General features: G+C 38.0%; 1 protein-coding gene across 1 annotated transcript in view; it reads left to right on the top strand.

Moving 5' to 3' along the window:
- LOC129244070 (5-hydroxytryptamine receptor 2A-like) overlaps nucleotides 1-24595 on the top strand; it is a 181492-nt gene extending 156897 nt beyond the window's left edge. The window contains exon 7 of the mRNA XM_054881685.1: nucleotides 24468-24595. The gene's annotated coding sequence lies outside the window, so the exon portion shown is untranslated. The remainder of the gene's footprint in view (nucleotides 1-24467) is intronic.
- The last annotated feature ends 822 nt before the right edge of the window (nucleotides 24596-25417 follow it).

Genomic DNA, 25417 nt, shown 5'->3' with positions numbered 1-25417 from the left:
CTTCGTTTGTACTTTCTATACTGCCACAGAAGTCTTTCCATGATTCTCTCTTGGCCTTTAAAAGATTTATTGGAAAATTTCAGTGATTATATGGCATAAAAAAAGGGTTTAACGCAAATCGGTGGTAAAACATATGACGAATTTCCTTTAGTAAAACATTGTAATTCATTTTTAAATCACAACATTTTCGATTTGTTTGCTTTTGTGCAATTAATTTATGTATTTTCTCCAACCTTCAATATAATTAAAAAACGATCCCTCACATATGACATAGCGTCCCCCCTATTCCAATAAATTTAATGCGTCTACCTGCCTACCTACGCTATAATAAAACTGCACATACATAGGTATATACTTACATCTGGGGAAAATATCATAAAAATCTGTTTTTCATAAAATAACAAAGCTACAATGCTCACTTTATCATTGAAATAATTGCCAGAAAAATAAAATTTGTAAAAAATCGAGGTACAGAAAAATATTAGCAAAAAGTAAATCTCATATTCCACATGTTGCTGGTAATAAAGAGGAAAATCTGTACTTGAACAGAGTCCCCAAGCGTAAAATTTCAGCAAATTTTTTTCAGGCAATGCAGAAAATTTACAAAATATATCAAGAAAAATGAGACATCAAACCAAAGCATGAAAAACATTAATTTTACACATACACACCAATACTTACATGCCTACATTCTTAAAATATCTACAAACATACACGCATGCCCTACACACATACATAGACGTAGTATACATCTGTATTTATACGACAGCTACGGCAACAAAGCACCGGAAGTGCATTAGAATTTAAAGAAGCAAAATGCAAACTAGCAATCACGGCAGCTCACATTCGCACATTATTCTATGTACACATGTGCATGTACAGCCATGGTCATATAAATAGCACAGTTAGACTTTGAAAGCAAAGAGTTGAATATGTTTTTAAATAATTATTTTTTATTGGGAAAAAAGCAACATAAAAAATAAAAAACTTATTTACTTCCACTTTAAAACAAAAAAAAATGGTCAAAAAGAATTTCAGTTAATTTACAAAAACGTTGATAACTCTCGAAACCTCCTAGACATATAAATAGCACATCCTAAAAAATTCCAAATATAAGCAAAAATAGTAAACAAATTAGATTTTATTATTATTATTATTCCAGGCTGCCGTAGCCGAATGAGTTGGTGCGTGACTACCATTCGGAATTCACAGAGAGAACGTTGGTTCGAATCTCGGTGAAAGTAAAATTAATAAAAACATTTTTCTAATAGCGGTCGCCCCTCGGCATTCAATGGCAAACCTCCGAATGTACTTCTGCCATGAAAAAGCTCATCATAAAAAAAAATATTTGCCGTTCGGAGTCGGATTGAAACTGTAGGTCCCTCCATTTGTGGAACAACATCAAGACGCACGCCACAAATAGGAGAAGGAGCTCGGCCAAACACCCAAAAATAGTGTACGCGCCAATTATATATAATTATATATATATTATTCCATACTCCTTTGGGAGCTTAAGGGTTCAACAAATGTATTCCAAATATTTCTATTTCTAGACATAAATCTCAGTTCATTAAACTGTTTTGCAGTTTCATTGTGGGAAGTCCTTTGCCAAGTCATCACTGGTCTGCCTCTGCTTCTCGTTTCTTGCGAGTTCCAAGTCAAAGCGGCATGCGGTATTTCCTCATAAGGCGCTCGCAGAGTATGCCCTATCCATCCATATTTTCTTTTCTTCTATTTCCCTGTTGATGCTATTTTGGTGCGTACTTCTCCAGAGCTCATCGTTTGTTATAACTCTTGGCCAGCATATCTTAAGTATATTACGCAGACACCTGTTTGTAAACGCTTGCAGCTTTACGTTCGTTGCCGATGTCACAAGCCAAGTTTCCGATCCGTACAACAGCACAGACTTAACGCACGCGTTAAAAATTTTAACCTTTGTGCAAGCTTTTATGTTGTTGGAGCGCCATATATTTCAAAGCCTAGCGAATGCGTTACGTGCCTATTTATTTCACTACAACGATAAATAACAAAGGGGACAAGGCACACCCTTATCGCACTCCAGTAGTGACACTGAAAGCTTCACTGAGCTTTCCATTGTGAAGAACCCTACAATTCGCACCATTGTAGCTCTTTCTAATTAGATTTGTGATTTTCCTCGGTATACCTAACCTATTTAAGGCTTCCCATATGTATTCTCTTTTCACAGAGTCAAATGCCTTTTCATAATCCACGAATGTCATATATAGGGTGGTATTATATTCAATACATTGCTCAAATCTCACTCGCATAGTGTTGATGCTATCAGTGCAGGAACGATTTTTCCGGAATCCGGCTTGTTGCTTACGCAGCTTGGCTCATCAATGCGGTCTAAAATGATTTTATTAAATATTTTGCCAACTGCCGGCCACAGTGTTATACCCCTCCAGTTGTTACAATCCGACAAGTTCCCCTTTTTGGGCAATTTTACCAATATCGCTTCCTTCCATTCGGATGGTGCTATCTCCGAGTTCCAGATATCTCGAAAGCGGGGGTATAATATTTAAGCTGTGACATTCGCATCAGCTTTGAAGCACTCAGCTGGAATAACAAAACAAATCAGATAGTTAAGTAAAAATATTGTTTTACCAGATTAGTATTTTGTACTCTATTCACCGTTTTTGATTACTTCTTCAAGTCGTCGCTCCATGTTTTCTACAAGTTTGTGGCATCTTTCCTTTGGAATCAAGTACCAAGCCTCCTCAACTGCGGCCCACAAATCATCAACATTTTTCAATTTTTGCTAGCGATTTTGACCTTAACGTCATTCTACAAAATTTCTATTGGATTGAGATCAGGGCTCTGCACCGGAAATTCCAGTACATTAATTTTTTCTCTTCTGAGCCATTGTTTCACTGTCTTTGCAGTATGCTTTGGATCATTGTCCTACATAATGTCCAATTTAATGGCATAAACTCAAACACAGATGGCTCCATTTTATTCTGGAGTATATCCAGATACTGAAATCTATCCATTTTATCAACCACGCGAACAATCGGCCCAACACCATGTCGGGGAAAAAGCTCCCCAAACCGTGATGCTTCCGCCGCCGTGTTTAATCGTCTATTTTGTGAACCTAGGATTTAGCACTTGATTTTTTGGACAACGTACAATAGTTTTCGAATCTAGTCCCATCCTATTTATTTTAGTTTCGTCGGTCCAAAGAACGTTTTTCCAAAACTGAATAGATTTGTCTTTATGGGCTTTTGCAAAGGCAAGTCGATTTTTGATATGTCTCTTTGAGAGGAGTGATTTTTTCTGCTTATGCGGCCAAACAGCTGGGCTTCGTTAAGTCGCCTTCGTACAACCTTTCTGGACACTTGTAGACCAGATTCTTGGTTGGATGAATCTTTCTTATCTAAATTAGGAACATTATAAACCACTTTCCGAGAGCACATCATCATTTAAGCTATGGCGAACACGGTTGGCATCGCTTTTACAGCCCTTTTGAGGGCAATGTTGAGTACTCCATCCAGTCCTGGGGCTTTATTGTCTATAATTGCGATCATTATTTCTGCATAGCTTTTTCCGTTTTGACTCATACGGTATACACATAAGAGCTCTTTTCTCCGGCGTGCAATGTTTTCCACGTCCGATTTTTAGTAATTACTGTAAAATTTTATTTAAGAAACAAAAAATTATACTAAAAATTGCTGAAACAAAACTTAAAATTTGCTGCTCAAGTTAAAATGTGCTATTTTTGTGTCCACTTCAAAACACCAAACACCAAACAAAAAAAGAAACGCAAAAAATTCCATCGGAAAAAACGGTAAATTCCTCGCATAAATGTAAGCTTAATAACGGCAATTTGATCAAAACATCAAGATTTCAAGCTTTATACAAAACTAAAACAAAATTCTGCAAATTTTCAGCTAAACTTAAAATTTTTTATCTGAATTTTTAGAAACCTTTCCAGTATGAAGTTCTATTCCCTAATGAATTTTGAAACAATAAAATGCGGTTTTTATGTGCCTAAAGCATCATCATCATTATCATGCATGGGACTACAGCTCAGAGTGAGCCTTAGATTAGGTTCAATGGCTGCCCTAGCTTAGGGCACACTTGAACAAATATTGATAATTCGTCCGTTGTGATGACATACATGGGAGAGGAGAAAGGATAAGGGAAGGAAGAAGGAGCCTTGGGATTAGAGGATGAGGACCATGCATTTTACGACGACGCCGACGGTGGCTGATTTGCGTTCGTAGTTAGCCGCAACAAGCTACTGATTAGCTTCACCAAATTTATGATATTTAGACCCGCTATAACCGCAGGCGTAGCGAAAACATGAGAGCCCAGATGTCTAAATCTTTGCCAGACGAGAGCAGAGCAGCTGAGAATAAAGTGTTGAGATGATTCCACCTTGTCCTCCAGACAGATTCTGCAGAATGGACTTGAGGCAATCCCAAGTCTCACCGCATGAACACCTAACGGACAATGTCCGGTAAGGATGCCCACCAAATTCGAGAGCTAAGGCTTTGTTAGCCTTAGGAGTTCCCTCGAGCGTGCCCGATCTACTCGTGACCAGAGGGATCTCGCGACCTTGCACGTTTGCGCACTATCCCCGCGCTCGCTGAGTTGACTCGAGGCCCATCTTTCCAGGAGCAGACCACAGGTTCTTAAGGGAACCCCAATTCTCTCATTTCGCGACGAAACCATATCCAAAGTTTCCTGTCTAACCAGCTCATCAGCCCAGCAGTTTCCCTCTATGCAGCTGTGACCGGGAACGCAAATGAGGCTGATTTCGAAGTATTCGGATGCAATCGAGAGAGGAGCCAGACATTCCCCGACCAACCTCGAACGCACTAACAACGAGCCCAAGGCCCTAATTGCCGCTTGGCTATCGGAGTAAATATTTACTTCCTTAAGGGGGGGGGGGGGTAAGGGATAAAAATCGATTTTTTTTGCATGTTATTGTAGTAAAACATTTCAAAAATACCGTGTTAAAATTTTAAGTCAATCCGAGCAAAACTTTTTAAGTTATAGAGCATAAAGCCGAGCCGCCTCAAACATCTGCCGAGACGCAGCAGTTGCGCGCGTAGTCCGTTACAAGCGTATACCTGCGTGCGGACTCAGGTATACTTTTGTATCTGTCTATTGCTCCAAAAATATTTCTAGTACATTCTTTTGTATTCAATAACAGCTGCTGATGCTTCAAACTATGTACTATACCTATATAACAACTGTAAATCTCAAAGGGAGCAGAGAGAAGCATCAGTTTGTCGTGCGACGCTGACTTGAACGGTTGCGACGCTGTTACTTTTCTTTAGTATTGTAGATTTTTGTAAGTAGTTTTATTAAAATGGCGAGATTATCTAAAGTAACTAGAAAAGATCAACGTAAAGGAATTCGTTTAGACAGACCAAAAAAACGACCGAATCCGAATAAAAAACAGGAGGGTGACTTAGACACTAGCGGTGCGTCCGCGAAAAAAATCAAAGTTAACACAATTAATAGCGTACCGGAAGACACTGAAAAACATTACCGAATCATAGATTTTTTGTTGGTATTTAATACATTATCTACGCTAGTTCAATGTAAACAGTGCGGCAAAAATAGGGCAGGATAGCTCGTAGACTTGCTAAAAAAGATGCTGAAGACAATGACAAAGCTAGTGGAAACATACTCTATGGTGCTGGAATCGACGACTCCGTGTAAGTAGAGAGAAAAAAGTATTTTCTTGACGTTTTCATAACTTAAAACTTTAAACGCGGTTTTCTCGAACCTTTTTTTTTTAAAGTGCGTAGTCATTGGCATTTGAAAACTACTCAACCGATCCTTTTGAAATTTTGCACACATATTTTACATATAAAAAACCTCCCCCCAACGTTTTTTTTCGCCATTTTTTTTTATATTAAGGTGGTTTTACACCTACAAAATGGCGGCATTTTTTCGTCAAAAATCACTTTTTACTTCAAACGACTACCAAATGGCTGAAAATGAAAATAAATCGTCAAAATAAACGTTTAACTCATACTTTAACTAAATTATTCGATTTTTTTGATTTCAGATGATTCTACTGCAAAATGTATTTTTGAAAAGACGTCTACCTAAATGTGCTCTCATTCGCTCATTTTGCAGTATTTTTACATGAAAATTTTACCAAATATTCTTGAAGTGTTACTTTATAATATGCAACAACTTTTAATAAAAGTGTTTTTTTTTAGCGTTTATCCCTTACGCAGCCCCCCCCCCCCCCCCCCCCTTTAACGGTAATTACCGAGGTAAGCAACCAGTCCACCGCTGCCTTAATTCCGGATACCTCCGCTTGGAAAACACTACAGTGCTCCGGAAACCTAAATCTAAGTTTGATGGGAGGCTCCTTACAGAATACTCCCCCACCAACCCTTCCGTCTAATTTCGAGTCATCCGTGAACATGTTTGCCATGCCTTAGCTTCCTGCACAATTTTTCTCCATGCATCTCAGTCCATAGCCATACTCCGGTAACTGGTTGCTCCTATGCTTCCTAGATCGTCCTTAATGTTATCTAACCATCTTTTCTGCGGTCATCCTCTTCAATTTTCACCGTAAATGCGTGCATCCAAAACTTTGAGAGGTATTATTTCATCTGGTATTCTGCAAACGTGTCCTAGCCATCGGATGAGCTGCGATTTAACAAACCGCTTGACGTTTTCGTCTTGTAGGTATTCCTCTAGTTCGTTTTTATATCTAATGCGAAAGAGACTATTTGTTTCTCGTACTTGATCCAGAATTTCTCTCAGTATTCTTCTTTCCAATATGCTTAGTTGTGTAATCTGCTTTCGGCCTCCATTTTGACATCCATGTGTTGCTTCTGATCGAATCAGTATGTTATATATGTATTCTGATTTTCATTCCTCTAGTCAAGAGCTTGCTTTTTAACAGTTTAACGTGGGCAAAATATGCTTTGTTTGCAGTCTGCACATAGTCTTGGAGAACAATCGTTGTACTATTCGTTCATTCATTATTTATCAAAAACTATTTGACCGATTTGCATAAATTTTTTTTTTAATTATGCGAAGTTATAACCTTTTGAATCTGAACGGTTCACTTTTAATAAATATTTGCATAGTTTGCTGGAATTATTTTTTTTTAATTTTTCAACCCCTCAAAAATCGTTTTTTGGTGCAAAGCGGTTTTCATATTGAGAAAATTGTTTTTGGGTAAATAAACCGTTCAGATTCACTAAAAAACATTTTTTTACAATAATCACTTAATTTTTTTGATTTCAGTTGAGCCGCTCATGCGCTACCGTAATCACCGCGAGCCTCTTCTAAAAAACGGCGTTTCGGAAATCAACAATAAATAATAACATTTTTTAAAATAAAAATACCTAAATGTATTCTTCGAGAGTTCCTTTCAGTATGATATATGCCTCATTTGAAAAAAAGTTCGAAAACATATTTAAAAAAAAACCTATGACAATCGTCCATTTTTTCGGGCTCACAAGGTATATAATCCCTTAATTTGATCCAAGCTTTCAAATTTACTATCACAAATTGTAAGGTCTGGCGCTTTTCTCAATGTCCTAAGCCTTGCGATGTATTTCATTTTGCTTTCATTCATCATTCTCGCGGGGATGATCAGGTAAGCCCCATATTTGAGAAGTTTTGGTGAATATAGCCTCTGATGGATCAACATCTTTAATTGAATAGTCTAGGAACAGATTGGGCGTAAACGTCTCCCCGCTTTACTCCTGTTTCAACTCTGAGTAAGTCAGGCGATTTCCGTTGTAAATAAGAGCACTTTGGAAACGCTTTCAAAAAGTCTATAAAGAGGACATGCAGGTTGATTTTATACTCACGAAACTGTTCGAAAATTTGGCAAACTACAAAGCTTTGATAGGTCGTCGACCTTCTACTCCTATAACCGAAACCTAAGGAATCGAGCTGACTAAAATATTTTTTTTTTGTTGACGGTTCTTGTTTTTTTCTTATAAAAAGTACAATGCATAAACACTGCAGCTGATGCTTTCTACATTTTTTATCAACGGTCTTACGTATTTTCTTCCAAGCTAAATTCATTTTCATATGGAATAAAGTACAAAAAGTCGTCAAGAAATTAGTATCAAAAATCCAAACGATTTTTTAGCCACTTAAAATTTGCAGTTATTTTATAAAAAGACTAAAAGTTGAAAATTTATATGTAAATTTGTTGATTTTTTCTAAATTATTTATTAAGTTTAAAAGTTAACAGTATTTAAGAGAACAGATACCAGTAAACGGCCATATTTTCCCTGATTTTCATTAAAATTATTTCAAATGAGGAAGTCAATATATTTTTTTCAAAAATGGCATACAGTTTATTTATACATTAAAATAATATAAATTTTTATTTTTATTTTAATCATTTAAAATGGCGGATGTACACTCAATTCTTCCAGGAAGGTCGCATCGGGGCTTCTCAATCGGCGGGCATTGTAGCATCGGCGTCAGTGACCTGAATACAAAAACCCAAAATTTTTTTTTGTTTATTAATGTCATAATTGTTATATGAATTAAAAAAAAGATGGAAAAAAATCGCGGAATAAAATGCTTAAAATAATGAATTTTGGGGTGAATTTTCCTACTATTTTTGCTTCGAAAAAATGATCTGTCTCCTTAAAACAAAAAGTAACAGAAAAATTTGTCAATACCAAAAAAAAAAACCAACATGCGCTCAGTTATGCGCGCCACTGTACATGTGCATGTACATACATATATATGCCATATATAAAATCTTATAAAATACATGCGTACAGAAATACCCACAACTAACTAGAAACAAGATATTTTGCAGACATTCTAACATACGTACATTTGTAGATACATAACAACAGTCGACGTTGCGTATACGCAACATTTTAGTAATATATAACGTCAGCTAGCATTTGCAAAATCAAATGACAAACAATTGAGAACAAAATACATGTATATGTATGTACGAAATAGTGAATAAGAAGCAAACCAAAAGCCAGTGCTTAGCAGAAAATTATACGAAATTGTTGTTGCACAAAATCATTGAAGCAAAATTGATTGCATTTGCGTATTCTCAACATAGACTATTTGTGCAATTCTTTTCCGTGTCCTTTTCGTCAAAACCCATTTCATACACTAGCAATTGCGGAAGTTTTTTTTTTTTTAAATAGAAAGTACATCACTTGGGAAGGAATACGGAAGATTGATACTGCCTTGAGAAGTGTTGACTCTTGTTGTATGATTGTGTGGTTCAAAGCCTACCCCCACCATAATCTGGCTTAGAATTGGCCAGAGTGAAGCTCGGCAAATAAAAAAGGAGCATTTAAAGGGAAAATACTTACAGAAATATATTTGTTGTGTGCATTTTGTGAATGCAATACTATTAAACGCACTTAACTATAAGATGTGAAGAATGTGAAGAATGTGATCAAATTTAAGTAATAAGCAAAATTCATACATTCTATTTAAAAAACATTTGAAACAAAGGGGTCGATATTTTGCTGTCACAAAAAGACAAGCTAAGCCTAAACTGCAAATATTTTATAATTTTATATGGTTTATCAAAAAACCATTTCACTTCTGGGCCTTTTTTGAAGTGAAACTTCTTAGGCGTCGATGGACGAGCGAGAATGGGGAGTAAAATTTCAAGCCCATGCAACGTTTTGGGCATTTTCGTTCCGCGAGAGAGAAAAACGATATGACGTGGAGGAAAAGGAGAAAGAGAGCTATACCTTATGTATATCTTAGATACACTTTAGGCTATTTTTCCTGAGTTTTTCCTTGTGGTTGCTAATTTCTAAGTGAGAAATAACACTGCCTACTTTTTGGCGCTTGTTTGTTGGTGCAAACTTGTAGGAAATATATTTTTGGTGCCTACTTTTTGGCGTTATATTTCCTTGGTGTCTACTGTTCGGGGAGTTTTTTGGTCCCAATTTTTTTGACGCTTATTTCCGTTTCCTGGCTAGTACTTGTGCGTACTATAAAGTGCTATCCATTCCGGCGTCGGATTTATTGGTATTGTCTTGCGGTAATTTGTGCCGTTGCTGCCTTCCTGGAATCGCTGCGTTTGTGCGGGTGATAAACGGTCGGAGTAGTGCGCGTTGTTGTTTCGGCTTGTGTCCGGCGTTTACCTACACCGGTCGACCCTTCGCCGTTTTTTGTAAATTTTGTCTATTTGTATTCCCTGCAAATGTTGTGAATTTATTGAGATATATATTCTTTCTCTCTCTCTCTCTCTCATTCTCTATCGGGTCTCTCCCTCATTCTTTGTCTGCCTTAAAAGTTTCACTTCTGTTATGTGTACTACGATACATGCACTTTTTTTCTCCCTTGTTCACGCCGCTCGGGAGCATAGGGCATCGACGAGACTCTTTCATTATACACGGTTTGGGCTGTTGTTTTTGCGCCATCCCATGTGATGTCGGCATCTACTAGCACGCGTAGCAGCGACCTTCTTTAAGTATTTTTTGGCCGACCACGACCCCTGCTCCTTGCGGGTTCCGGGCCAGTGCCCTTCTCGTGATACTATCTGGTGGTTTTCTAAGCTTTGAACTATGCATCACCATTTTCTGCATTTTATGATATCACAGGATGAGTTCCTCGTTTGTTGATCTCCATCGTTGCTGATGGTGTGGAATATTCTACAGATAATTCGGAGGCCTTTGTTGATGAAAGATTGTAGTCCTTCTAGGATGGTGTTAGAGACCAGCCATGTTTTACTTCCACACAACAATGCTGACTTCACAAAGGAGCTGAATATTTGCAGTTTTAGGCATCGGGAGATATCCGAGCTCGCTCATACTGTATCCATTCACCCAAATACCACCCTTCTGAGACATTTGTTCAACTAAAACTTTCCAAAGGTCCAAAAAATATTTATGCGTTTAAGATTATGTTACAGCGGCGGGCTAATCACCTACCCTGTCAGAAATGAAAACAGTTTACCGAAACCAACGCAAGACTGAGCCTTGTCGAGGCCCTATGCTCCCGAGAGGAGTGAACAAGAAAAAAAAAAAAGTTAATGTTGTGCATCTGGTGGATCAGAAGGGTGTCATCTATTATGAATACTTTAAATCATCTAAAACCGATGGAACTGATGGCCTTCTGGCAGTAAAAACAGTGTCTTTGGTAAAACTTGGGGTCTTTCTCCTACCAAGATCCTATGAATTTTCACGGCTACGATAAGACCTATTATCACCTATGCATCAGTGGTCTACATACGTAAACTCTCTCTCGTGGGACTCAGGAGGACCTTATCGAGACTACAACGCACTGTGGCTATCTGTTGGACCAGAGCTTTTCCGACTACTTCAGGCCCGGCATTAGATGCGCTGGTTGGTCTACCACCACTCTATGATTTCATTCAAGGAGAAGCCCTCAGGGCCATCTGCAGGCTGGAACACAATGGGAACCGGTACGGCCCCTGTCCGGCATTGGACAACAGAGTAGGCATGGACTTCGGTCCAACGATTCTCTCCATGCTCCTTGACTCTAGGCTATCAAGAGTCGTACTTGAAAAGAGATACAGTGTGGTGCTGCCAGAGGCTCAATTGTGGTCAAACTCTAAAAATGAGCCCGGAAAATACTTTTTTCGCATTTTCATGGATGGCTCCAGGACCGGGCACAGTTTCGGCTCTGAGGTCTATATGGAATCCAGCGGGACAAAACTGCATTTTGCTCTTGCTTCAAGCGGAGGTGTATGCTGTTCAAGAAGAAATGAACTTTGTTGTGAAAAACAGATGGAGAGGCAGATCTATATGTATCTGCAGCGACAGCCAAGCTGCGCTCTTGGCCGTAGACAGCCCGTCAACCACTTTAATAGTAGTCAAGTCCTATAAATCCAGACTGACCTATGTCGGTAGACATAATAGCCTGATGCTAACATGGGTCCCGGGACAAGTGGATATCGTGGCTAATGAGACCTCTGACACTTTAGCTAGGATGGACTCTGAGGCCAACATCTTTGGCCCGGAACCTGTTCTGCCACTCGATTCTGCAGCCATTAAAGCCACGGTTAGCAAATGGGTTACTATAACCCACAAGCGAGCTTGGCAGGCTGAGAAAGGCTGCCGATGGACTAAACTGATGCTACCTGTCATGTCCGATCGACTGTCGCACTTCCTCTTGCCACTAAGCAGAGGGGACTATAGACAGCTGGTTGGATTGATGACGGGCCACTTTCTATGAGCGAAGCACCTAAAAAAGAAGAAGAAGAGTGCAGTACAATGGACTTAATTATGTCTGAGTGCTGTACTTGCTACTCTGTCTCGATAAAAAAAAATGTCATTATTAGATATTTACTTGTTATTTAAGTAAAAAATTAAAAGAAAGAACACTAACTTGAACTTCAAGCTTCTTAAATATACCCTAAGATTTCTAAAATTTTCTGTCCTATATCCCTCTTATAGTTCCTGCTTGTTATTATTTGGATTTAAGTCGCTTGAGTGCAGAAGCTTGATTCCATCGCTTTCTTATGGCGAGAACTTTACGAAGCTCTTACCCTTTTAACGTCAAAATATTCAAAACGAATTATGAGTCCAATGAACCTATTATTCGGACTCTGCGCGAATTTAATGGGAATCAGAATCCCATATCGTTAGATGTTAAATAAATAAATAAACTCACAATGGTTCCCATCTGTGGTTTCCTACATTTTGCTACATAATTGAATAACATTGAATGATTTGACATATTTTTAAAGGTGACTTCAAAGCTATATGGAGGTTATTATTAATTATTATTAATTATGTTATAAAGGGTATAACAAAAGCTCGCATAGATTTTCATGTACATAGTTTCATAAGGGAAACAGAGAAAAAATAATAATATTCTCAAACTCATCCATCAATTAATAATTATGGTTTATATACACGGAAATAACTCAATCAAAGCGTACAGACTTTTTTCAAAGTTACCTCTTTTTTGTTACCACTGGGCAGGAATACATCTTCATTGACAACAGCCAAAAACGACTTTGACAAGCGCCAAATGGTAATCAATCAACCAATCAACCAATTTGCATGTTGCCAAACAGCCGCATAAATGCCTAATGCTGTGCCCAAGAAATGCCTGGGGTGCAGTTTTCGTAGCTTCCGGTTCTAAGTTGTCAAGTGAAGCGGAAACTAAAGTTTACTTAGCTCTTTCACTGCCATTAGACGCGTAAATTGGAAGAAAAACTTGCGCTTGCATACAATAATTGGATTAAGCTGAAAAAGGGGCAAGCGTGCAAAGAGAAAAAGTTATTCGGAAGCAGAATTCGGGAGAACGTAATTGTTAAGCGTCAACTACCGAGGGGGACAAATACTATAATACAATAATTATTGCTGCAGTAGCTAAATGTTGAGATTTATAACTCAGAAGGAGTTAAAAGTTATAGTGCTGATGAATGGACTTGTGGAAGCCAACTTTGGCTAAGGAAAAGAACGCAACAAGAACACATCGAAAGAGCTTTTTAGAAAGTTGACCCAACTATTTTCCATGATGTCACTACAGATGCGAGACTTCGACTTTTATTCGACTAAATATAAAATTTCCGCAGTGTATAAGTGAATGATTAATTTCTTCACTCTTTCATGGACACGTATAGTTCTAAATGTTTTGTTGCCTTTGGAACACAACGCAAACAAACCACAGTATTTTGACCAATTTTTACTATTTCATTTTGTTTTTTCATTCTCTTTAATTAACCTACATACAGGCATCATATTTTTATATTTCCCAGTTTTGTTAATTTGTTTGTAATAAAGCAAGTGAAATAATTACATTTTTTTTTAATTTATGAATAAATATTAATTTTTAAAAAGGCTGCATCAATAGTTAAATATTGTATAAGTTCTGGGAAAAAAGAAATTTGCATCAACTGTACAATTCAAATTCTGTACAAAATTTATTAAATTCATAAACTTTCACCAAAGTTTTAAACTTTTTAATCAGAATTTAAAAAATTTTTTTTAGTTTTATAGTCCATTTAATTTTAAAATATCAAAACTCAATAAGGATTTTGAGCCACTCCGAACACTCACATTTTGTCACTTCTCATATACAAAAAGTGAGTGTTTGATTGTTGATTTTTTATCTGGTTTTCACTGGCGGTGTTGGGCGGTTTCTCCGTGAAAAGTAAATGAATAAACACTTGTATGAGAAATAGTGGCGAAAATTAAGATTGTTAAATTTCTTATTTTAGTCACACATTTTTTAAATTTTAAATTGTTTCCTCCTTGTGAAATTTTACCCTCCACTTGTAGAGCCCCATCTCTATCTTAAGTCTATGCCTCTTTGGATAGCTAAGAAGGCATAGCAGTTTTTAAAATATTTTTCAAAAAGTTCCCATAAAATGTTGTTTCTTTTAATGATGTGAAGTAAGAAAAACTGAATGAAAAGTCGTAAATTCAGAACTCTATAAAGGAGCAATTTTTAACTGGCAATGCTTGATAAAAATTTTATTGATGAGTTTTATTAAGTGGAATAGTCTTTAACTAAGAACAGAAAAAATTGGAGGCTTGAATTAACATTTACAAAATAAGTAGACCTACAGACGAAATAAATAGACCTGCGTTTTTATTTAAAAAAATCTTAAAAATCGAACATCTCGAAAATAGCTAAATTTTGGACATGATGTAACCTAATCTATTTAATCAGAAATGTTCTCACTAATGCCCTCAAGTATTTTGGACGACTTTCCAGGTAACACCTCTATGTTGTGCTTTAACTTATGTAGGTCAATCAAAATCTGGCTCATCGCCATCTTCGCTGTCATCATTGCTCTCAGGGTCTAAAATACCAATAAATCCGTCAGTATTCTTTGGAATTACTCGCTCGTCTTCATAGCTACTTCTTCCAGTTGCTCCAATAACATTTGAAACTCATCGTGCTATTCATCTGGCGTAGGTCGTTTAAGGCGATGATATGATGCCTGATTCAGCCTCTGCATTTTGCTCAAATATTCGCGCTCAATTTAAGTGTTAATAAGTCGTTAAAAATAAAAGCATTCAAAAATCATATTTACTGACTCCGTTGGAAGATTGAAGGTTAACCAAATACCGGTAGCTCGACATTTACCTGGTCCCATGATTTAACATAGGGTAGTGGGAAAAAATTTTAAAAATAGGCGACACAAGTGCAGACAATTCAAAATGAGCGAATGAAAAATTTAGTTATATACATATGTATGTGTGTATTGAAATAGTATCCAGCAGAGTCACTTAATCTCATGCTCTACCTGTTGTCACCAATAGACTTACACCTACGACTAACAGCAACGAATATCGCTTTCAGAATAAAAGAAGGTGGTTTTTGGAATGCTAGAATGTTTGGTCATTGTGTTATTTTAGACAGCCAAAGGCTGACTATCAACTCATCAGATTTTACTACCGCTGCCCTAGACTTTAGAATAGAGTTTGAGTAAAGTTCCCGACGCGAAAGGAATGGAATTTGAATTGAGTAGTCAAAGCGAATACAACTGCACTTTACACCGATGGATCCAAGATGGATTGCGGCGTCGACGCCGGTGTATTTATATATTACAAAGGCCTCGAAACTTCAAGTCTTTTCGCCTGGAGAATCGGAATAGTATTCTTCAAACAGAAATTATCGGGATAAGAGAAGCTTACAGGATAATTAGAAACCATCCCAAACAACTATCGAAATTATTTATTTTTCCAGATAGTCTTCCATCTTTGTTTGAAGATCACCTACACCCAATTCAAAAATCGTCAGACAATGCAAAAAAGAACTTAATGCTTTGGCGCGCACGACAGACATCACTTTCATCTGGGTACGTGGCCATGGGAACATATAATATAACGAAATGAGAAAGCTGAAATAAATAGACTCTCACCAAGGCGTGCGCAAATGGGAGATCTTCTCGCTCTTCGAAAAACAGGCCCTTGACAGATGGACAAACGCGGATAGCAGCAAAATAAATAAAAAAACGTAGCCCAATTTCAATAAATCCAGCACTGACGAGTTGTTAAGAAAGCCACGAGCTTTCAGAACTACGTCAACAATAACCGCCCACTGGTCTTTGGGAAGCCATGCCAGGAAAATAGGGCGGCCATACAACGACAGATCTTTCACTATATTTGTGAGTACCCAAATCTGGGTGCATTGCGTCATAGAATGCTGAGCGAATTCTCGCTGGTTAACTTGAAAGAAATTGCAGAAAATAAAATAGACGACGTAGGCAGATTCATAGTCAAATCCAGATGGTTCGGCTAATAAAAAGGGTTGGTTATACAAGTTGATATATCAAAATAGCAACTTTTGTGTTAATTGAGTGTGGGCTGTGTCACTCAGACAACACCTCCAACCCCACCAGCGCCACCATATGTTTAAATTTCATCAATTAAAGTACATCTCAAATACTTTACTAAATAATAAAAAATGTAAGCGGTCCATTAATCAAGAAATCGGTCCTATGGTAAGGTACATGAAATCTATCGCAGAATCTAAGATACCGAGCAAGGCAATTCAAATGAATTACCTGAAGCAAGAAGTGACAATTCGATGCGATACCAGCTGGTGGTGATAGAGGAAGAGGAAGGGCTCCTCTGCGTTTGAAAGATCAGGTGGAGAAGTACTTGGCTTCACTTGGTGTGTCCAATTGGCGCCGGTTAGCACGAGAAAGAAACGACTGGCGCGCTTTGTTAAACTCGGCCAAAATCGCTTCAGCTGTTATCGCGCCAATTAAGAAGAAGAGAAGAAGTGGCAATTGGTATGACTTATGACTATGTCTGTAATAAACGTAGCCGATGAAATTTACTACGCATTTCTGAAGTCAGCAATGCCAACAGAAGGCCCCTACTTTTCTAATCAGGCATACTAAAACTCCAAGAAAGGGAGTGAATGGCATACCTAACAAAGCGTGTTTTTAGAGGAGTTTTTTCATGGTAGAAATACACTCGGAGGCTTACCATTGCCTGTCGGGGGCGACCGCTATTAGGAAAAACGTTTTCTATTTGATGTTTCATGTTCAGCGATTCGAACTGTAGCACTTGCGAATGGTAGTCACGCACCAACCCATTCGGCTACGGCGGATTCGTCCTTACAAATTAAAAATATAAACTCTTGAGTGTGGAAAGGTCCCGGAATTCATTTGATTTTCCTCATTGGGAAGCCGAGCATAGACTTAGACCCAGTAATCATAAAAGTTATATGTTTAGAAATGACATTTTCGCAGAAAAGATGGCTTCTCACGGTCCTTTCTTTTCGTATGTTTTGAATATTGAAAAAAACGTGGGAATATGTGTATTAGTTGTTTTTGTTGTTTTTTGTTTTTGTAGCAGCATATACATTCTCCATGCATGTACAGGGAATGGTGCTAAAGTGGCAAGTCTTTGGTCGGTTATAAATCCCGATCATTCCGATAAAGTAGAACCGACTGTCGTGGAAATGTCGTGTATTGGTTGTCTTGTAGGTTACTTGGCGGGAGCGGGGGAAAAAAATAAATATCGAGTTTGAACTATTGAATCTTTCTCGTGTTATTGACAAACTATGAATAAATATGTCCAAGATTGCATGTACGAAAGTTCTATGAAAATCAACGAACTTCTAAATCTCTTTTAAATTATTTTCTTTCCTGTTTTCCATCCCCACCACACTTCTCGAAGTTTAGTGCTAACTTATAATATAAGAAATGCACCACATCAAGTGCTATCATCCGGCATTTACTTTTATTACTTCCCAATGCCATTGCCACTTTTTTCACTCGAAAAGTTCCCAGCACTCTCTGCTGCAGGCCACCTACACCTACCTTCGAATGATGGCCACACTGAGCTCAATTGATTTTCCCACTTCCCACAATGCATGTTCTTTTCTTTTGCCAGTTTTTATCTCAACACTCCCCATCTACATATACAGTTTCTTATGCTGGCGAAATGCTGCTGGGAAAAGTTAAGTCCGCAGGTCAGCATCAACGCTTCTGAGGGCAGAAATTGCAATTGGGATGGTGGTGATAGTTACAAATACTAAACGAGCAAGTTTAATAGCAACGACGGGTGAGATGGAAAAATGCGATGAAATAAAATATAAATGAGAATGGCCATGATAATGAGTTCCCGAGTGAAGATGACAGCAACGGCGATAAAATGCAGATAAAACTTTTGGCTTTTTTTTTTTGGGTATGTTGATAAGAGACAAATTATTATCGGTGCGGGCGGGTGGCTGTCGAGAAATTTTATTATAATTTAATATGATAAGTGATTTTCATTTTTTTTTCATTTGTTTGCATTATTTCCATGGAAATTTCGCTCATCCTTAACCATTTTTTTCACTTTGTGTATGTTTATGTGTTTGAGTTGGGTAAATGGAGATCAAATACAATAGGACATTTATATTTAAGCTTGAAGGAAAAATATGCAAAAAACGTTTTTAAAATTAGTATGTTTATGTGCACGTGAAATCAGTAGAATCGTAGTGACCACAAGCAGCAAAATTTGTAAGCGAACAAGCCCAGGTTCGTAAGCTTGCAGTGGCGTTGTTCTTCTGGGCAACCCTACAAAACGAATAAGATAAATTAAGATAAGAAATTTGCGTACCGCGAAAATATAGGACTATGTTTAAGTTCGTGCGGTTTTTTTTCGAAAATTTGAAACTTTATTGACGTAAAATGGTTACAAATTTAATATTCAAAGTATTGTCCATCGCTTACTACTACTTTTTCCTATCTTTCTGGCAATTCACGGATTCCCTTTGTGAAAAATTCGGTCGGTTTTGCCGCAATCCACGAATCGATCCATTTTTTGACTTCATCGTAATTACGGAAGTGCTGGTCAGCCAGGCCATGTTGCATCGATCGGAAGAGATAGTAATCGGATGGCGCAAGGTCTGGACTATACGGCGGGTGGGGTAGGGCATCCCATTTGAGCGTTTCTAAGTATGTTTTGACCACTTGTGCAACATGTGGCCGAGCATTGTCATGTTGCAAAATAACTTTGTCGTGTCTATCGGCGTATTGCGGCCGTTTTTCTCGCAGTGCTCGGCTCAAACGCATCAATTGTCGTCGGTAGACATCCCCCGTAATCGTTTCATTCGGTTTCAGTAGCTCATAATACACAACACCCAGCTGGTCCCACCAGATACACAGCATAACCTTCAGGCCATGAATATTCTGCGCCGACGTCGATGTTGAAGCATGGCCAGGGTATCCATACGTTGCCCGACGTTTTGGATTGTCGTAATGGACCCACTTTTCATCGCCCTTTCTTTTGTGCCGTTGAAGCAGTTGTTCGCATGCCATAAAACGGCGTTCAACGTCTCTTGGCTTCAATTCATACGGCACCCAATGGCCTACCTTTCGGATCATTCCCATGGCTTTTAAACGTTTGGAAATGGTTGATTGATCAACTCCCAAAGTTTTTGCAACCTCTTCTTGCGTTTGAGCCGGATCTTGATCGAGCAATTCCTCCAATTCGGTATCCATGAACTTTGGCGGCGCACCCTCGCGTTCTTCGTCTTCCAAGCCAAAATCACCACTTTTAAAGCGTGCAAACCACTTCTGGCACGTTCGCTCAGCTAGAGCATGCTCACCATAAACTTCCACCAAGATACGATGACTTTCGGCTGCTTTTTTCTTCATATTAAAAAATTCCCCGCAAAAACACATTATTTGGCACGAAATTCGACATTTTCAAGTGTGGTAAAAATATTGTTGTTTACGCTTCAAATAAAAAACTTATACTGACGTTTGTGCCTTACGACAGTAGCTCTCCAATGAATGTTTGGAAATGTGGATCGATGGAATAATAATCAAGTTACGCCATCTGTTGTAAAACCGCACGAACTTAAACATAGTCCTATATTTATTTCTTCTTCTTTATTGGTGCAGTAACCGCCTAAGCGATATTGATCGAGTTCAACAAAGCACCAGTATTTTCCTTTTGCTACTAACTGACACAAAGTAAAGCCAAGCTCTTCTTCACTTGCTCTTTTCCACACAAAGAAGATGGCGCTTGTTTTGTATTGCCACTGCGAGCGGGTACCGCAACGAATACTTTAACCGCTGGAATTGGGCCCAGCCGGTTAAGCGGGGAGCTTGGTTTATGAGGTCTAAAAATTGCATCTCTTTGCGATTTTTTTTTTTTAAAGAAAAAATTAATTTAGCACTGCAAAGTTTTTTCTATCTTTTAATGAACATTTAAAAAGTATAAAAAATGCTTGTACTGGTTAAAATAAGTTGAAAAAATGTTTAACATAGAAATTAGTAGAGCACTGCAACGCTGGAGTTTCCAACTGGCGTACAAGATACAGCTCGTAATTATTATCTAAAGCAAAAAATTCAAATGGATTTCTAATTATCATGATTTTTTATTCTACATGAACTAAGAAAACTGAGAGAAATTCCAAAATTTCGACTTTTTGGAGGTTTTAAAGAAAAAAATGCCTTTCTATAAAAAAAAATTCACTTCAACTTGGTATACAAATCTTGAAAATGTTTTTTTTTATCTATTTTGTTAGTTCAAATAGAAGAGAATTTAATACTGAAGGGAACAAGCTATGATTCATTTCAAAAGGTTCATTAGTTTTTTTTCATTCATGTACGCCAATTCAAAGAAATCATAAAAATGAAAAGTCGAGAAAAGAAGATAAAGTCTGTACTATAGCTGTCCGGTCACAGCGTAACTACCTAACGCTCGCCTACATTTGGCTTTGTATCTACGGAAATATTGAGAATTAGGCTCTGTAACTTTGTGTGAATATTCTGAAATATATTAGGAGTCGCTTAAAACGAAAAAAAATAATAATTTTTTTTACCTAATAACCCGGGCTCCCCCCTTAAGAAGCTGGATGTTTACTTATTGTACCAACCACTCATATGAATAACATACAGGGTCCGGCACTCGAAGTGTAACCAACTTTAGACCGCTCGTGTGGCTGATGTACATGCATCAACTGTGTGTTAGCTGACTAAATGACTGTCCAGAGTATTGTTTACAAGCGCGCGGAAGCATTTTGCCGATAGTAAACGCGAAAAAAGAAAATGAGTAATGGATTTTAAACGTAATGTCGTGATTGCATTATATAATATTAGGCTAGAAAATCACAACCAGCGATTGTTCGTGAGCTCGGGCACTTAAAGTAAATAAAGTTTTTGTTTATCGCACCATTACTCATTACAATGATTCTGGTAGCATCGCGAAACGTCCTGGAGGTGGTCATCAAAAGACTGCAACGTCACGTCAAATGGTTCAAAAAGTGAAGAAGCGACTTGAGCGAAATCCCCGACGAAATGCCAATCAAATGACGAAAAAACTGAAAATATCTAACCGTAGCATCCGCTGCACACCGAAAAATTATCTCAAAGTCAAGCCTTACAAGATATCTCCAAAAGGCGCATGATCTCACACCAAAGCAGCAACAAGTCAGACTTGAGAGAGCGAAGGAGTTGCTTCGCTTGGCCGAAAGCGGTGAATTTTCGAACATTGTGCTTTCTGACGAGAAAATTTTTCAAATTGAGCAATTCGTAAACTTCAAAAAGTTAGGGTTTATTTGACCGACTAGGTTTAAGGTTTATTATAACCGCAGAATGTAAAAGTAAATGCGAAATATTATCGGTAAAGTATTCTGGAGGTTGCTTTGAAGCCGGTGGCTGACCATGGACGTTTCAACAGGACTCGGCACCGTCTCACATAGCTCGAGTGAACCACGAATGGCGAAAAAACAACGTTTCGAACTTCATGACATCCACAAAATTGCTCTAAAATTCACCAAACGCGAATCCGATGGATTATTCTCTTTGGACCATTTTGGAGAGCAAAGTCCGAACTAAAAGATTCTCCATTGTCAAGGCGTTGAAAAAAGCCATTGTACGCGAGTGAGCCAAAATACCTGCAAGTCACATTCGAGTAGCTTGAGATTCGTTTCTGGAGCGTCTGAAGCCCATAGTCAAGGCAAAAGGTGGTCATATCGAGCAAAAGTAAATTAATTCTTAATTTTGTAATACTTTCACACATTTTTTACTTCGTATTGAATAAAAGTAATTTATTCGTCCTCCGCAGAATCTTTCTCTCGAAAACACTTTCATCGAATTTTTCCATCGTTCATGCTCAAAAAGACTTAAAAAGTGTTGTTTTTCTTCAACGAGAGAGAACTTGACTTTTCGATTATGGAGGCGGCGGTCGGTCTTTACACCAACTGACTTAGACCGTTAACGATCGATTGTGCTACCACAGTAGCAGTTCACCTACTACTCCTCGTTAAACCATTTTGCTTGAACTGGCTGACACTTATATCCCTAAGGTTAGTTGTCCAAGAATCTTCCAAGAGAAGGTGTATGCCATCTGTGCAGATATCAACTTAAACAGAAATTTTCACAATGCGCGGATTGCCATTCTGAATCAGGCGGCACTCAAGGCACTGTTATCCTGTGAGATTAAATCCTCCCTGGTCCTTGAGTGTACTGAGAAACTGAATCTATTAGGAACGCACAAACACATTCGGCTAATTTGGATTCCACGACATAGGAGTATAACTGGAAACGAAGTAACAGGCGCATTGGCAAGAGAGGCTGGGGCCTCGTTATTAACAGCACCCTTTCTTACTATGGTACCACACACCATCAAGGTGAAGGAGAAGCTTAGAAATGAAGAGCTAAGGCTAAGGAAGGTTAGCTGGCACCCAACTATGGAGCTACGCCAGGGGGTACATCCAAAATAGGTTTAAAAACTCATAATCCTCTCCAAGAATACATCGAGAATGCTCATAGAATGCTCACATACTTTTAGTCCAACTCAGCTATATCCTGAGCTTACTAATGGAACTGAATCTGGATGAGGTACTGTGAGGAGGTAAGGTCAAAGTGTGAACCTAAAAAAAAATCTAATCTAATATGCCTTAGAGCATCGGTTTCATTCAAGAACTATGAGCGGATGTATCTAAACTTGCTGGCATGCCACGCAGAACAGTGAGTGACAAAAAAGATGTCTGACAAACTCTTTCTCCTCCTCATTCTTACAGCTTCTGCAATAGCCAAAAAATGGGGTACATTAAAATTTCACAGTCGATATGATAGCTTAGAGGTTAAATTCATCGCATGGAACACTTCACAGTTCACAGGCACCTGGTTCAGTTGGGAAAATGGGTTCCTCATAGACTTTCCGTCGCCAACCTTCAGCAGAGAGTGAATGTGGGTTGCCAGCTGCTGCAACGACTTGAAAATGAAAGTTTTTTGAACCGTATCGTTACTAGTGATGAAAAATGGGTCCTTTACAATAATCCTGTTCGCCAACGCTAATGGTTAGATAAAGATGAAACACCAGAACTGATCCTTCACCCCAAGAAGATTCTCCTATCTATTTGATGGGATATGGCCGGTATTGTTTATTATGAACTTCTGGAACCAAACCAGACGATAACTGCTGATTATTATTCCCATCAGCTATCAAACCTGAATGAGGCACTTAATAAAAATCGACCGTCTTTAGTGAATAGACGCAAAGTTTTGTTTCACCACGACAACGCAAGGCCTCATATCGCAAGACAAACATTAGGCAAGCTGAACGAGCTCGGATGGGTGCTAATGCCGCATCCACCATACTCTCCGGATATTGCACATTGTGATTACCATCTTTTCCGTGCACTTCAATCCCATATGAGTCACAAGAACCACTCCTCAAAAGAAGCTATATTATAAAAAGAGATATCGAAGCGTATTTTGGTTCCAAGGACAAACAATTTTTTGAGCAGGGAACTAAAAATTTGCCTAAACGTTAGGAAGAAATAGGAAAAATATATTATTAATTAATAAATACTTTAAACATCTTTTTTATTATTGTCGCCAGTCACCACCCGATGCAAAAAACCCTTCCGATTTTGTCGCTCGATCAGCGATTCGCACGTAAAAAATCGCCGTTCGACGTCGCGCAGCTTCAACTCGTACGCGACCCAATGTCCTTGCTTTTGGATCATTCCCATCGCTTTTAGACGCTTGCAAACGGTTGATTTATCAACGCCCAATGATTCAGCAAGCTCTTCTTGGGTTTGGCACGAGTTCTCGTTTACCAATTCCCCCAATTCCGCGTCCTTGAACTTTTTGGGCTGGCCAAGACGCTCCTTGTCTTCGGTGTGAAAATCACCACTTTTGAATCGTCGAAACCAGTACTCACATGTTGAAATCGACGGAGTATGGTCTGGGTAAGCCTCCTGCAGCAATTCAAGGGCTTGGGCTGTATTTTTTTCAAATTGAAGCAAAAAAGCAAAGCTTCCCGCAAATTGCGTTTCGACGGCACAAAAGTTGACATACTCGGAGCACGAAAACACTGCGTTGTTTATACTTCAGCGAAATGACAGATACTGATAAACAAAGCCTAGGGATGAGGCTTTGTCATGAATATATATTCAGTATTGCCAACGCGATGAAGTGATAAATAGCGCCATCTGTGTGTCACCTTTAAAACTAATTCAACCTCCCAATAATTTTAAATCCACCTTTAAAAAACGCACGCACTTATGTACTGACAAAAAAAACTAATTTATTTTTTGTCTCTACACATTTTTTACAGAATTCTCAGTGGAAGCAGCAATGAATAACGGCGGCTTTACTTAGCAACAATCAAATTAAATGTTTTATCAAAAATAAAATTCCTTTATTTACAATAATTTGGAGATGGACTGACAAAGATATTTTGGCGAAAACGTGAATGCAAATGGCATTGGATTTGGTCACAAGCAAACTTGAGAAAACAAAGCAAATTAGTTAAAAAAGAAAGAAGAAAAAAAGTCAGTCTAAAGCTACGACATTAGGGGGAGAAGTATAAGAAACAACACCAATCATTGCGTAATAAAAATAGAAAATAGACAAAAATAAAAATAAAATAAAACAAACACAAAACCCTTTTCTTATCAGACTTCTAAGCTTAAAAAATATACTATATAGTTAAGCTTAAGGCAAGGTGGCCGCAACAGCCATGGAATTGTCATTGAAGAGCCAGTGGGTAACACAAAACTTGCGAGAACGGAAATTGAATGGAGAGCAAACTCAAATACAAAGCAAAAGGAATGCATGAAACTGAAAATCAAACTGCTAGCTTCTGTAAAAGGAGTACAAAAAAATAAAAAAAAAATAAACTGACATAACGAATAAATAAAGGAATAAACTGCTCCTCATACATTTCTGCGGTTATGAATACAAATGTTATATACATACATACATGCATAAAAATTCTGTACTTAGTCGTAAGCCAATAATCATACATGCAAGCATTCATATACACACACATACATACATACATACCCACATGCATGTGTGCGCCCCTAATTAACAACTATACTAATACGTCGTACGTATTTCTTCGTAAGTAGATGGCTACAAAAATATTTTCATAAATTTAATTGTTAACAAATTTTCTAACTTGTAATTGTTGGTTAAGTGTTGCGTGTGTGTATGTAACTTATTTGGCATAGAGTGTCGTAAACGTGAAACATAAAAACAACAATAAAAACAAAAAGCAAA

This window comes from Anastrepha obliqua, chromosome 4 (assembly GCF_027943255.1).
Source record: "Anastrepha obliqua isolate idAnaObli1 chromosome 4, idAnaObli1_1.0, whole genome shotgun sequence".
Taxonomy (NCBI): Eukaryota; Metazoa; Arthropoda; class Insecta; order Diptera; family Tephritidae; genus Anastrepha; species Anastrepha obliqua.
The sequence above is the reverse complement of the archived record's forward strand: the minus strand, read 5'-3'. Positions and strand labels throughout refer to the sequence as shown.